This window comes from Ipomoea triloba, chromosome 16 (assembly GCF_003576645.1).
Source record: "Ipomoea triloba cultivar NCNSP0323 chromosome 16, ASM357664v1".
Taxonomy (NCBI): Eukaryota; Viridiplantae; Streptophyta; class Magnoliopsida; order Solanales; family Convolvulaceae; genus Ipomoea; species Ipomoea triloba.
In genome coordinates this window covers 7,483,561-7,491,911 of record NC_044931.1, presented here as the reverse complement: position 1 = coordinate 7,491,911, position 8,351 = coordinate 7,483,561, and the positions used below count along the sequence as shown (strand labels likewise).

General features: G+C 50.3%; 29 non-coding genes and 3 pseudogenes across 29 annotated transcripts; all 32 read left to right on the top strand.

The window, feature by feature from the left end:
• Positions 1 to 203: 203 nt before the first annotated feature.
• On the top strand, positions 204 to 322 carry LOC116008500. Its single transcript, XR_004095878.1, has one exon. It is a non-coding gene; the product is annotated as a 5S ribosomal RNA (ribosomal RNA).
• A 138-nt stretch (positions 323 to 460) lies between these two features.
• Positions 461 to 579, top strand: LOC116009014 (annotated as a pseudogene).
• A 138-nt stretch (positions 580 to 717) lies between these two features.
• LOC116008683 lies at positions 718 to 836 on the top strand. The gene has a single exon (XR_004096050.1). It is a non-coding gene; the product is annotated as a 5S ribosomal RNA (ribosomal RNA).
• Positions 837 to 973: 137 nt separating this feature from the next.
• On the top strand, positions 974 to 1,092 carry LOC116008614. The gene has a single exon (XR_004095986.1). It is a non-coding gene; the product is annotated as a 5S ribosomal RNA (ribosomal RNA).
• A 137-nt stretch (positions 1,093 to 1,229) lies between these two features.
• On the top strand, positions 1,230 to 1,348 carry LOC116008673. The gene has a single exon (XR_004096040.1). It is a non-coding gene; the product is annotated as a 5S ribosomal RNA (ribosomal RNA).
• Positions 1,349 to 1,485: 137 nt separating this feature from the next.
• LOC116008838 lies at positions 1,486 to 1,604 on the top strand. Its single transcript, XR_004096191.1, has one exon. It is a non-coding gene; the product is annotated as a 5S ribosomal RNA (ribosomal RNA).
• A 137-nt stretch (positions 1,605 to 1,741) lies between these two features.
• On the top strand, positions 1,742 to 1,900 carry LOC116009058 (annotated as a pseudogene).
• A 204-nt stretch (positions 1,901 to 2,104) lies between these two features.
• Positions 2,105 to 2,221, top strand: LOC116009028 (annotated as a pseudogene).
• A 78-nt stretch (positions 2,222 to 2,299) lies between these two features.
• Positions 2,300 to 2,418, top strand: LOC116008949. Its single transcript, XR_004096295.1, has one exon. It is a non-coding gene; the product is annotated as a 5S ribosomal RNA (ribosomal RNA).
• A 138-nt stretch (positions 2,419 to 2,556) lies between these two features.
• Positions 2,557 to 2,675, top strand: LOC116008540. Its single transcript, XR_004095916.1, has one exon. It is a non-coding gene; the product is annotated as a 5S ribosomal RNA (ribosomal RNA).
• A 137-nt stretch (positions 2,676 to 2,812) lies between these two features.
• LOC116008870 lies at positions 2,813 to 2,931 on the top strand. The gene has a single exon (XR_004096221.1). It is a non-coding gene; the product is annotated as a 5S ribosomal RNA (ribosomal RNA).
• A 137-nt stretch (positions 2,932 to 3,068) lies between these two features.
• Positions 3,069 to 3,187, top strand: LOC116008539. The gene has a single exon (XR_004095915.1). It is a non-coding gene; the product is annotated as a 5S ribosomal RNA (ribosomal RNA).
• A 137-nt stretch (positions 3,188 to 3,324) lies between these two features.
• On the top strand, positions 3,325 to 3,443 carry LOC116008499. The gene has a single exon (XR_004095877.1). It is a non-coding gene; the product is annotated as a 5S ribosomal RNA (ribosomal RNA).
• Positions 3,444 to 3,581: 138 nt separating this feature from the next.
• On the top strand, positions 3,582 to 3,700 carry LOC116008663. The gene has a single exon (XR_004096030.1). It is a non-coding gene; the product is annotated as a 5S ribosomal RNA (ribosomal RNA).
• A 138-nt stretch (positions 3,701 to 3,838) lies between these two features.
• LOC116008970 lies at positions 3,839 to 3,957 on the top strand. The gene has a single exon (XR_004096314.1). It is a non-coding gene; the product is annotated as a 5S ribosomal RNA (ribosomal RNA).
• Positions 3,958 to 4,095: 138 nt separating this feature from the next.
• Positions 4,096 to 4,214, top strand: LOC116008410. Its single transcript, XR_004095795.1, has one exon. It is a non-coding gene; the product is annotated as a 5S ribosomal RNA (ribosomal RNA).
• Positions 4,215 to 4,351: 137 nt separating this feature from the next.
• On the top strand, positions 4,352 to 4,470 carry LOC116008636. Its single transcript, XR_004096005.1, has one exon. It is a non-coding gene; the product is annotated as a 5S ribosomal RNA (ribosomal RNA).
• A 137-nt stretch (positions 4,471 to 4,607) lies between these two features.
• LOC116008449 lies at positions 4,608 to 4,726 on the top strand. Its single transcript, XR_004095832.1, has one exon. It is a non-coding gene; the product is annotated as a 5S ribosomal RNA (ribosomal RNA).
• A 137-nt stretch (positions 4,727 to 4,863) lies between these two features.
• LOC116009169 lies at positions 4,864 to 4,982 on the top strand. The gene has a single exon (XR_004096446.1). It is a non-coding gene; the product is annotated as a 5S ribosomal RNA (ribosomal RNA).
• Positions 4,983 to 5,119: 137 nt separating this feature from the next.
• On the top strand, positions 5,120 to 5,238 carry LOC116009168. The gene has a single exon (XR_004096445.1). It is a non-coding gene; the product is annotated as a 5S ribosomal RNA (ribosomal RNA).
• Positions 5,239 to 5,375: 137 nt separating this feature from the next.
• LOC116009167 lies at positions 5,376 to 5,494 on the top strand. Its single transcript, XR_004096444.1, has one exon. It is a non-coding gene; the product is annotated as a 5S ribosomal RNA (ribosomal RNA).
• Positions 5,495 to 5,631: 137 nt separating this feature from the next.
• LOC116009166 lies at positions 5,632 to 5,750 on the top strand. The gene has a single exon (XR_004096443.1). It is a non-coding gene; the product is annotated as a 5S ribosomal RNA (ribosomal RNA).
• A 137-nt stretch (positions 5,751 to 5,887) lies between these two features.
• LOC116008948 lies at positions 5,888 to 6,006 on the top strand. The gene has a single exon (XR_004096294.1). It is a non-coding gene; the product is annotated as a 5S ribosomal RNA (ribosomal RNA).
• A 137-nt stretch (positions 6,007 to 6,143) lies between these two features.
• LOC116008696 lies at positions 6,144 to 6,262 on the top strand. The gene has a single exon (XR_004096062.1). It is a non-coding gene; the product is annotated as a 5S ribosomal RNA (ribosomal RNA).
• Positions 6,263 to 6,399: 137 nt separating this feature from the next.
• Positions 6,400 to 6,518, top strand: LOC116008791. Its single transcript, XR_004096149.1, has one exon. It is a non-coding gene; the product is annotated as a 5S ribosomal RNA (ribosomal RNA).
• A 138-nt stretch (positions 6,519 to 6,656) lies between these two features.
• On the top strand, positions 6,657 to 6,775 carry LOC116008237. Its single transcript, XR_004095632.1, has one exon. It is a non-coding gene; the product is annotated as a 5S ribosomal RNA (ribosomal RNA).
• A 137-nt stretch (positions 6,776 to 6,912) lies between these two features.
• On the top strand, positions 6,913 to 7,031 carry LOC116009165. The gene has a single exon (XR_004096442.1). It is a non-coding gene; the product is annotated as a 5S ribosomal RNA (ribosomal RNA).
• Positions 7,032 to 7,168: 137 nt separating this feature from the next.
• On the top strand, positions 7,169 to 7,287 carry LOC116008523. The gene has a single exon (XR_004095900.1). It is a non-coding gene; the product is annotated as a 5S ribosomal RNA (ribosomal RNA).
• A 137-nt stretch (positions 7,288 to 7,424) lies between these two features.
• Positions 7,425 to 7,543, top strand: LOC116008879. The gene has a single exon (XR_004096230.1). It is a non-coding gene; the product is annotated as a 5S ribosomal RNA (ribosomal RNA).
• Positions 7,544 to 7,680: 137 nt separating this feature from the next.
• On the top strand, positions 7,681 to 7,799 carry LOC116008942. Its single transcript, XR_004096289.1, has one exon. It is a non-coding gene; the product is annotated as a 5S ribosomal RNA (ribosomal RNA).
• Positions 7,800 to 7,928: 129 nt separating this feature from the next.
• On the top strand, positions 7,929 to 8,047 carry LOC116008778. Its single transcript, XR_004096136.1, has one exon. It is a non-coding gene; the product is annotated as a 5S ribosomal RNA (ribosomal RNA).
• Positions 8,048 to 8,184: 137 nt separating this feature from the next.
• On the top strand, positions 8,185 to 8,303 carry LOC116008261. Its single transcript, XR_004095655.1, has one exon. It is a non-coding gene; the product is annotated as a 5S ribosomal RNA (ribosomal RNA).
• The last annotated feature ends 48 nt before the right edge of the window (positions 8,304 to 8,351 follow it).

Here is an 8,351-nt window from a genome sequence, read left to right as displayed (position 1 = left end):
AAGCGTGCTTGGACGAGAGTAGTACTAGGATGGGTGACCCTCTGGGAAGTCCTTGTGTTGCATCCCCCACCCTCTTTTCAATTTTTCTTTTAAACCGCCGGACCGCTCGCTAAGGGTACTATCCTTTTAAACCGCTAAACCGCTAAGCGAGAGAAGTTGCGCGGAGAGAGAGGGTCAAGTACATTTTGCGCGCAGTACATGACGGATGCGATCATACCAGCACTAATGCACCGGATCCCATCAGAACTCCGAAGTTAAGCGTGCTTGGGCGAGAGTAGTACTAGGATGGGTGACCCCCTAGGAAGTCTTCGTGTTACATCCTCCACCCTCTTTTCAATTTTTTCTTTTAAACCGCTGGACCGCTCGTTAAGGATACTATCCTTTTAAACCGCTAAACCGCTAAGCGAGAGAAGTTGCGCGGAGAGAGAGGGTCAAGTACATTTTGCGCGCAGTACATGACGGATGCGATCATAGCAGCACAAATGCACCGCATCCCATCAGAACTCCGATTTTAAGCGTGCTTGGGCGAGAGTAGTACTAGGATGGGTGACCCCCAAGGAAGTCTTCGTGTTACATCCCCCACCCTCTTTTCAATTTTTTCTTTTAAACCGCTGGACTGCTCGCTAAGGATACTATCCTTTTAAACCGCTAAACCGCTAAGCAAGAGAAGTTGCGCGGAGAGAGAGGGTCAAGTACATTTTGCGCGCAGTACATGACGGATGTGATCATACCAGCACTAATGCACCGGATCCCATCAGAACTCCGAAGTTATGCGTGCTTGGGGGAGAGTAGTACTAGGATGGGTGACCCCCTGGGAAGTCCTCGTGTTGCATCCCCCACCCTCTTTTCAATTTTTCTTTTAAACCGCTGGACCGCTCGCTAAGTGTACTGTCCTTTTAAACCGCTAAACTGCTAAGCGAGAGAAGTTGCACGGAGAGAGAGGTTCAAGTACATTTTGCGCGTAGTACATGACCGATGCGATCATACCAGCACTAATGCACCGGATCCCATCAGAACTCCGAAGTGATGCGTGCTTGGGCGAGAGTAGTACTAAGATGGGTGACCCCCTGGGAAGTCCTCGTGTTGCATCCCTCACCCTCTTTTCAATTTTTCTTTTAAACCGCTGTACCACTCGCTAAGGGTACTATCCTTTTAAACCGCTAAACCGCTAAGCGAGAGAAGTTGCGCGGAGAGAGAGGGTCAAGTACATTTTGCGCGCAGTACATGACGGATGCGATCGTACCAGCACTAATACACCGGATCCCATCTGAACTCCGAAGGTAAGCGTGCTTGGGCGAGAGTAGTACTAGGATGTGTGACCCCCTGGGAAGTCCTCGTGTTGCATCCCCCACTCTCTTTTTAATTTTTCTTTTAAACCGCTGGACCGCTCGCTAAGGGTACTATCCTTTTAAACCGCTAATCCGCTAAGCGAGAGAAGTTGCGCGGAGAGAAAGGGTCAAGTACATTTTGCGCGCAGTGCATGACGGATGCGATCATACCAGCACTAATGCGCCGGATCCCATCAGAACTCCGAAGTTATGCGTGTTTGGGCGAGAGTAGTACTAGGATGGGTGACCCCCTAGGAAGTCTTCGTGTTACATCCCCCACCCTCTTTTCAATTTTTCTTTTAAATCGCTGGACCGCTCGCTAAGGGTACTATCCTTTTAAACCGCTAAACCGCTAAGCGAGAGAAGTTGCGCGGAGAGAGAGGGTCAAGTACATTTTGCGCGCAATACATGACGGATGCGATCATACCTGCTCTAATGCATCGGATCCCATCAGAACTCCGAAGTGAAGCGTGCTTGGGCGAGAGTAGTACTAGGATGGGTGACCCCCAAGCGTGCTTGGGCGAGAGTAGTACTAGGATGGGTGACCCCCTGGGAAGTAAGGGTACTATCCTTTTAAACCGCTAAACCGCTAAGCGAGATAAGGGTACTATCCTTTTAAACCGCTAAACCGCTAAGCGAGAGAAGTTTACTATCCTTTTAAACCGCTAAACCGCTAAGCGAGAGAAGTTGCGCGGAGAGAGAGGGTCAAAAACCGCTAAGCGAGAGAAGTTGCGCGGAGAGAGAGGGTCAAGTACATTTTGCGCACAGTACATGACGGATGCGATCATACCAGCACTAATGCACCGCATCCCATCAGAACTCCGAAGTTAAGCGTGCTTGGGCGAGAGTAGTACTAGGATGGGTGACCCCCTGGGAAGTAAGGGTACTATCCTTTTAAACCGCTAAACCGCTAAGCGAGAGAAGTTGCGCGGAGAGAGAGGGTCAAGTACATTTTGCGCGCAGTACATGACGGATGCGATCATACCAGCACTAATGCACCGCATCCCATCAGAACTCCGAAGTTAAGCGTGCTTGGGCAAGAGTAGTACTAGGATTGGTGACCCCCTGGGAAGTCTTCGTGTTACATCCCCAACCCTCTTTTCAATTTTTTCTTTTAAACCGCTGGATCGCTCGCTAAGGATACTATCCTTTTAAACCGCTAAACCGCTAAGCGAGAGAAGTTGCGCGGAGAGAGAGGGTCAAGTACATTTTGCGCGCAGTACATGACGGATGTGATCATACCAGCACTAATGCACCGGATCCCATCAGAACTCCGAAGTTATGAGTGCTTGGGCGAGAGTAGTACTAGAATGGGTGACCCCCTTGGAAGTCCTCGTGTTGCATCCCCCACCCTCTTTTCAATTTTTCTTTTAAACCGCTGGACCGCTCGCTGAGGGTACTATCATTTTAAACCGCTAAACCGCTATGCGAGAGAAGTTGCGCGGAGAGAGAGGGTCAAGTACATTTTGCGCGCAGTACATGACGGATGCGATCATACCAGCACTAATGCACCGCATCCCATCAGAACTCCGAAGTTAAGCGTGGTTGGGCGAGAGTAGTACTAGGATGTGTGACCCCCTGGGAAGTCCTCGTGTTGCATCCCCCACCCTCTTTTCAATTTTTCTTTTAAACCGCTGGACCGCTCGCTAAGGGTACTATCATTTTAAACCGCTAAACCGCTACGCGAGAGAAGTTGCGCGGAGAGAGAGGGTCAAGTACATTTTGCGCGCAGTACATAACGGATGCGATCGTACCAGCACTAATGCACCGGATCCCATCAGAACTCCGAAGTAAAGCGTGCTTGGACGAGAGTAGTACTAGGATGGGTGACCCTCTGGGAAGTCCTTGTGTTGCATCCCCCACCCTCTTTTCAATTTTTCTTTTAAACCGCTGGACCGCTCGCTAAGGGTACTATCCTTTTAAACCGCTAAACCGCTAAGCGAGAGAAGTTGCGCGGAGAGAGAGGGTCAAGTACATTTTGCGCGCAGTACATGACGGATGCGATCATACCAGCACTAATGCACCGGATCCCATCAGAACTCCGAAGTTAAGCGTGCTTGGGCGAGAGTAGTACTAGGATGGGTGACCCCCTAGGAAGTCTTCGTGTTACATCCTCCACCCTCTTTTCAATTTTTTCTTTTAAACCGCTGGACCGCTCGTTAAGGATACTATCCTTTTAAACCGCTAAACCGCTAAGCGAGAGAAGTTGCGCGGAGAGAGAGGGTCAAGTACATTTTGCGCGCAGTACATGACGGATGCGATCGTACCAGCACTAATGCACCGGATCCCATCAGAACTCCGAAGTTAAGCGTGCTTGGGCGAGAGTAGTACTAGGATGGGTGACCCCCTAGGAAGTCTTCGTGTTACATCCTCCACCCTCTTTTCAATTTTTTCTTTTAAACCGCTGGACCGCTCGTTAAGGATACTATCCTTTTAAACCGCTAAACCGCTAAGCGAGAGAAGTTGCGCGGAGAGAGAGGGTCAAGTACATTTTGCGCGCAGTACATGACGGATGCGATCATACCAGCACTAATGCACCGCATCCCATCAGAACTCCGATTTTAAGCGTGCTTGGGCGAGAGTAGTACTAGGATGGGTGACCCCCTAGGAAGTCTTCGTGTTACATCCCCCACCCTCTTTTCAATTTTTTCTTTTAAACCGCTGGACCGCTCGTTAAGGATACTATCCTTTTAAACCGCTAAACCGCTAAGCGAGAGAAGTTGCGCGGAGAGAGAGGGTCAAGTACATTTTGCACGCAGTACATGACGGATGTGATCATACCAGCACTAATGCACCGGATCCCATCAGAACTCCGAAGTTATGAGTGCTTGGGCGAGAGTAGTACTAGAATGGGTGACCCCCTGGGAAGTCCTCGTGTTGCATCCCCCACCCTCTTTTCAATTTTTCTTTTAAAACGCTGGACCGCTCGCTAAGGGTACTATCATTTTAAACCGCTAAACCGCTACGCGAGAGAAGTTGCGCGGAGAGAGAGGGTCAAGTAAATTTTGCGCGCAGTACATAACGGATGGGATCGTACCAGCACTAATGCACCGGATCCCATCAGAACTCCGAAGTTAAGCGTGCTTGGGCGAGAGTAGTACTAGGATGTGTGACCCCCTGGGAAGTCCTCGTGTTGCATCCCCCACCCTCTTTTCAATTTTTCTTTTAAACCGCTGGACCGCTCGCTAAGGATACTATCCTTTTAAACCGCTAAACCGCTACGCGAGAGAAGTTGCGCGGAGAGAGAGGGTCAAGTACATTTTGCGCGCAGTACATAACGGATGCGATCGTACCAGCACTAATGCACCGGATCCCATCAGAACTCCGAAGTTAAGCGTGCTTGGGCGAGAGTAGTACTAGGATGTGTGACCCCCTGGGAAGTCCTCGTGTTGCATCCCCCACTCTCTTTTTAATTTTTCTTTTACACCGCTGGACCGCTCGCTAAGGGTACTATCCTTTTAAACCGCTAAACCGCTAAGCGAGAGAAGTTGCGCGGAGAGAGAGGGTCAAGTACATTTTGCGCGCAGTACATGACGGATGCGATCATACCAGCACTAATGCACCGGATCCCATCAGAACTCCGAAGTTAAGCGTGCTTGGGCGAGAGTAGTACTAGGATGGGTGACCCCCTGGGAAGTCCTCGTGTTGCATCCCCCACCCTCTTTTTAATCTTTCTTTTAAACCGCTGGACCGCTCGCTAAGGGTACTATCCTTTTAAACCGCTAAACCGCTAAGCGAGAGAAGTTGCGCGGAGAGAGAGGGTCAAGTACATTTTGCGCGCAGTACGTGACGGATGCGATCATACCAGCACTAATGCACCGGATCCCATCAGAACTCCGAAGTTAAGCGTGCTTGGGCGAGAGTAGTACTAGGATGGGTGACCCCCTGGGAAGTCCTCGTGTTGCATCCCCCACCCTCTTTTTAATCTTTCTTTTAAACCGCTGGACCGCTCGCTAAGGGTACTATCCTTTTAAACCGCTAAACCGCTAAGCGAGAGAAGTTGCGCGGAGAGAGAGGGTCAAGTACATTTTGCGCGCAGTACGTGACGGATGCGATCATACCAGCACTAATGCACCGGATCCCATCAGAACTCCGAAGTTAAGCGTGCTTGGGCGAGAGTAGTACTAGGATGGGTGACCCCCTGGGAAGTCCTCGTGTTGCATCCCCCACCCTCTTTTTAATCTTTCTTTTAAACCGCTGGACCGCTCGCTAAGGGTACTATCCTTTTAAACCGCTAAACCGCTAAGCGAGAGAAGTTGCGCGGAGAGAGAGGGTCAAGTACATTTTGCGCGCAGTACATGACGGATGCGATCATACCAGCACTAATGCACCGGATCCCATCAGAACTCCGAAGTTAAGCGTGCTTGGGCGAGAGTAGTACTAGGATGGGTGACCCCCTGGGAAGTCCTCGTGTTGCATCCCCCACCCTCTTTTTAATCTTTCTTTTAAACCGCTGGACCGCTCGCTAAGGGTACTATCCTTTTAAACCGCTAAACCGCTAAGCGAGAGAAGTTGCGCGGAGAGAGAGGGTCAAGTACATTTTGCGCGCAGTACATGACGGATGCGATCATACCAGCACTAATGCACCGCATCCCATCAGAACTCCGAAGTTAAGCGTGCTTGGGCAAGAGTAGTACTAGGATTGGTGACCCCCTGGGAAGTCTTCGTGTTACATCCCCGAACCTCTTTTCAATTTTTTCTTTTAAACCGCTGGACCGCTCGCTAAGGTACTATCCTTTTAAACCGCTAAACCGCTAAGCGAGAGAAGTTGCGCGGAGAGAGAGGGTCAAGTACATTTTGCGCGCAGTACATGACGGATGCGATCATACCAGCACTAATGCACCGGAACCCATCAGAACTCCGAAGTTATGCGTGTTTGGGCGAGAGTAGTACTAGGATGGGTGACCCCCTTGGAAGTCCTCGTGTTGCATCCCCCACCCTCTTTTCAATTTTTCTTTTAAACCGCTGGACCGCTCGCTAAGGGTACTATCCTTTTAAACCGCTAAACCGCTAAGCGAGAGAAGTTGCGCGGAGAGATAGGGTCAAGTACATTTTGCGCGCAATACATGACGGATGCGATCATACCAGCACTAATGCACCGGATCCCATCAGAACTCCGAAGTTAAGCGTGCTTGGGCGAGAGTAGTACTAGGATTGGTGACCCCCTGGGAAGTCTTCGTGATACATCCCCCACCATCTTTTCAATTTTTTCTTTTAAACCGCTGGACCGCTTGCTAAGGATACTATCCTTTTAAACCGCTAAACCGCTAAGCGAGAGAAGTTGCGCGGAGAGAGAGGGTCAAGTACATTTTGCGCGCAGTACGTGACGGATGCGATCATACCAGCACTAATGCACCGGATCCCATCAGAACTCCGAAGTGAAGCGTGCTTGGGCGAGAGTGGTACTAGGATGGGTGACCCCCTGGGAAGTCCTCGTGTTGCATCCCCCACCCTCTGTTCAATTTTTCTTTTAAATCGCTGGACCGCTCGCTAAGGGTACTATCCTTTTAAACCGCTAAACCGCTAAGCAAAAGAAGTTGCGCGGAGAGAGAGGGTCAAGTACATTTTGCGCGCAGTACATGACGGATGCGATCATACCAGCACTAATGCACCGGATCCCATCAGAACTCCGAAGTTAAGCGTGCTTGGGCGAGAGTAGTACTAGGATGGGTGACCCCCTGGGAAGTCCTCGTGTTGCATCCCCCACCCTCTTTTTAATCTTTCTTTTAAACCGCTGGACCGCTCGCTAAGGGTACTATCCTTTTAAACCGCTAAACCGCTAAGCAAGAGAAGTTGCGCGGAGAGAGAGGGTCAAGTACATTTTGCGCGCAGTACATGACGGATGCGATCATACCAGCACTAATGCACCACATCCCATCAGAACTCCGAAGTTAAGCGTGCTTGGGCGAGAGTAGTACTAGGATGGGTGACCCCCTGGGAAGTCCTCGTGTTGCATCCCCCACCCTCTTTTTAATCTTTCTTTTAAACCGCTGGACCGCTCGCTAAGGGTACTATCCTTTTAAACCGCTAAACCGCTAAGCGAGAGAAGTTGCGCGGAGAGAGAGGGTCAAATACATTTTGCGCGCAGTACATGACGAATGCGATCATACCAGCACTAATGCACTGGATCCCATCAGAACTCCGAAGTGAAGCATGTTTGGGCGAGAGTAGTACTAGGATCGGTGACCCCCTGGGAAGTCCTCGTGTTGCATCCCCCACCCTCTTTTCAATTTTTCTTTTAAACCGCTGGACCGCTCGCTAAGGGTACTATCCTTTTAAACCGCTAAACCGCTAAGCGAGAGAAGTTGCGCGGAGAGAGAGGGTCAAATACATTTTGCGCGCAGTACATGACGAATGCGATCATACCAGCACTAATGCACCGGATCCCATCAGAACTCCGAAGTTAAGCGTGGTTGTGCGAGAGTAGTACTAGGATGTGTGACCCCCTGGGAAGTCCTCGTGTTGCTTCCCCCACCCTCGTTTTAATTTTTCTTTTAAACCGCTGGACCACTCCCTAAGGGTACTATCCTTTTAAACCGCTAAGCGAGAGAAGTTGCGCGGAGATAGAGGGTCAAGTATATTTTGCGCGTAGTACATGATGGAAGCGATCATACCAGCACTAATGCATCGGATCCCATCAGAACTCCGAACTTATGCGTGCTTGGGCGAGAGTAGTACTAGGATGGGTGACCCCCTGGGAAGTCCTCGTGTTGCATCCCCCACCCTCTTTTCAATTTTTCTTTTACACCGCTGGACCGCTCGCTAAGGATACTATCCTTTTAAACCGCTAAACCGCTAAGCGAAAGAAGTTGCGCGGAGAGAGAGGGTCAAGTACATTTTGCGCGCAGTACATGACGGATGCGATCATACCAGCACTAATGCACCGGATCCCATCAGAACTCCGAAGTAAAGCGTGCTTGGGCGAGAGTAGTACTAGGATGGGTGACCCCCTTGGAAGTCCTCGTGTTGCATCCCCCACCCTCTTTTCAATTTTTCTTTTAAACCGCTGGACCGCTCGCTAAG